The sequence below is a fragment of the Odocoileus virginianus genome, chromosome 12, assembly GCF_023699985.2.
Source record: "Odocoileus virginianus isolate 20LAN1187 ecotype Illinois chromosome 12, Ovbor_1.2, whole genome shotgun sequence".
Taxonomy (NCBI): Eukaryota; Metazoa; Chordata; class Mammalia; order Artiodactyla; family Cervidae; genus Odocoileus; species Odocoileus virginianus.
In genome coordinates this window covers 15,436,724-15,439,425 of record NC_069685.1, presented here as the reverse complement: position 1 = coordinate 15,439,425, position 2,702 = coordinate 15,436,724, and the positions used below count along the sequence as shown (strand labels likewise).

Genomic DNA, 2,702 nt, shown 5'->3' with positions numbered 1-2,702 from the left:
CTAACTGAATGGAAAGTGGAACTTCGTGGCAGTCATAAATTAACCAAACAGTGAGATCCCTCAGGAAGGCTACTGCTACTTGTGAGATAGAAAAGAAGTGGCAGAATAGCCCCAATGAAGCTGCTCTGTCTCCACAATGGACAGACTAAATACTGGGGTCATAAGTAGTTCAGAGAGTGAGAGGTCTTGAAAGAAATAATTTAATTTCTATTCCTCTGCTTAGATCCTTTTTAGAGTAGGCTGTGTTAAACATTCATACACAGAAACCTCAATTAAATACAGTCCAGGAGCCTGGAAGAGGGAGCTGTCATGCTCTGGAACCATAGCAGAGCCCAACAGGCCGAAGAAAGACTCCTCTTCTTTCCTGGCGAGGATTCAGCCGGTGAAAAGCCATGGACTCTTTGCTTACTGCAACCCTCCCAACTTCCTTTCCCCATGTACATGAGTTCGCTTTCCCTAGCTGTTCAGTAACTTTCATGTGGGTCTTCTTGGTCACAGATACCAAACAGCAATTTTCTGCTGATCTTGAATAAACCCATCTTTGCTCAAAAAATATCTGGCGATCTATCTGTTTCAGGTCAACAGATGTTACCATCTGTCACTTTTGATTGAGGATACATAGAGAAATGAGGGAAGAGGTTTTGGAGCCAATTAGTCCTATTGCTTATAGAGCCTGGGGTCATTAAGCCCAGGACTGGCATCCTTAGAAGGGCTTTGGACGTCCAATCCATCAACACGCTGCCCTTCTGTCATGAGGGGTGGCCTTGAGAATCCAGCTCCTTATCATCCTAGACTTAACGTTTCTGCAAAGGCATCACACGCATTCTCTCTCTCTTTGGAACCTTTTCGAAGACCATGGATGGGTGTCATCAAGACTCACATACCACCTGAACCCTCTGAATGAACTGTCCATATATTTTTATATGGAACGGGGAAGGGGGTCTGTTCACCGGGTGTGCCTACTCAGAGTTAATGTTAAATCTTTCATTTGTGTCAATTACATTTCCTAATGTAGTTCTTGGTTAGAAAGCTTATCTGGCATTTCAGGTATGCTTAAAAAGCGGGTAGGGAACATGTCAGTGTTAATATTCCAGGAAAATGTCACTTAAGGCGAATTTATGGAAAAAGATATATTGATGCTGATAGTCCACTAATACTTTAATCATTATTGCCTCTTGTCCTGTCAAGAAAAACTTTGCACCCTAAGCTTTTTATACCTCACCTTATTTGTAATTTCTTCTAGGTTTCTGAGCACCACCAGAGTAAAGTCAAACAACAGGAAATAATGTGAATTAAGACAACTGCAAATTGCTGGTCTCTGATCACAGCTTGATTTTCAAAGCTGTCAGTCAGTCTTTCCACGTGTTTCTATTTCCATTCACCATATTATCTTTGTCAACTCTCATTCGCACTAAGACCTCTGACTACCCTCTATCGTCATAATTTCATCTCCTACTCAGAAAAATTAGAGGTAGTCAGGGAACTCATCATCACTGTTTTGATCTTCTCTCCTCTACCTTGTCCATGCTAACATCTCAATGGGCAAATATTCCTATATAGTGTACCACTATTCCGGTCCTCACTTGTACCTCCTTGTACCTCTTGTACCTCAGAGATTGCATTCTCTTCTCTCAGCACCCCTGATGGTCTTTAGCCAACACACTCAGTCTCGCCCATTTAGAAATACATTCTTGGACTCCGGGCACTGCTGTCATGTCAATGGCCATGAACTTTGGATCCAGGAGCTTCCAGCCATGGCCCCCAGGTAAGGGCCACTTCCTACTTGATCTCTTTGGTGAATGTAAACTCTTCAGAGAGAGATTCGTGAAGTGTCTCCGGGAAAACAATTTTGAAACTGCTTTGCACAGAAATGAATCAGAAGATTATTTAAGTGCAGGATGAAGAGGTAGCTGATGGCACAAGAATCCGGGGAAAAACTGGGATTTGGGCATGTGATAGATGGAAGGTCAGAGACAAACTGAACTGTGATGGGAGGAGGCCCGCAGGGCTGTGTGGGGCCATCTGGATGACCTGCTGCTCCAGCAGCATGCTTGTAGGTGCCATGGCTCAGGAAGGGGCTTTGGGGGTACCTGTGAGAAGCCGCTCTCAACCAAGACAGACACTCCTCCCTGATAGATAGACCTTGTGGCTGGGAAATGGTTCATCTAAGTTTCCAAAAGGATTCTGGATGACAGTTGTTCCTTTAGATTCCCAATTCCCCCCAGGACTGTTAGGGTTTGTCTTCAGGTTTTTGTGTATAAGACCCCCCTTCCCACCCAGAGGGGAAGTGCTGGGTGACATTTGCCCAGTGAGTGGACACGGTGGGTTCCTGGGAGATGCTGGGTTCACATCACAGCATCTGCGTATTGTGTCACATCACGGGCTCTGTGTGTCTTTTCAGTGTTAAGTGAATAAATGTTCATGAATGGCAGTCTGTTACATGGACAGAAACTGTCAGGAAAATGTTCCCTAGTAAATGGTTTCATCTTTGTACTCATAAATATATTCCATTAAAAAATAATAAAAAAATTCCTGACTTTCTAGAAGACATTGCAGATGATCAGTAGGCATATGAAAAGGTGCTCAGCATTGCTAATCATCAGGCAGATACCTGAAATCAAAACCACATATGTACACCTATGGCTGATTCATGCTGATGTTTTGCTGAAAACAACAAAATTCTGTAAAGCAATTATCCTTCA

General features: G+C 43.4%; 1 pseudogene; it reads left to right on the top strand.

Annotated features, from left to right (window-relative positions):
- The first annotated feature begins 1,713 nt into the window (after positions 1 to 1,713).
- Positions 1,714 to 1,982, top strand: LOC110151597 (cytochrome c oxidase assembly protein COX19-like; annotated as a pseudogene).
- Positions 1,983 to 2,702: the final 720 nt, after the last annotated feature.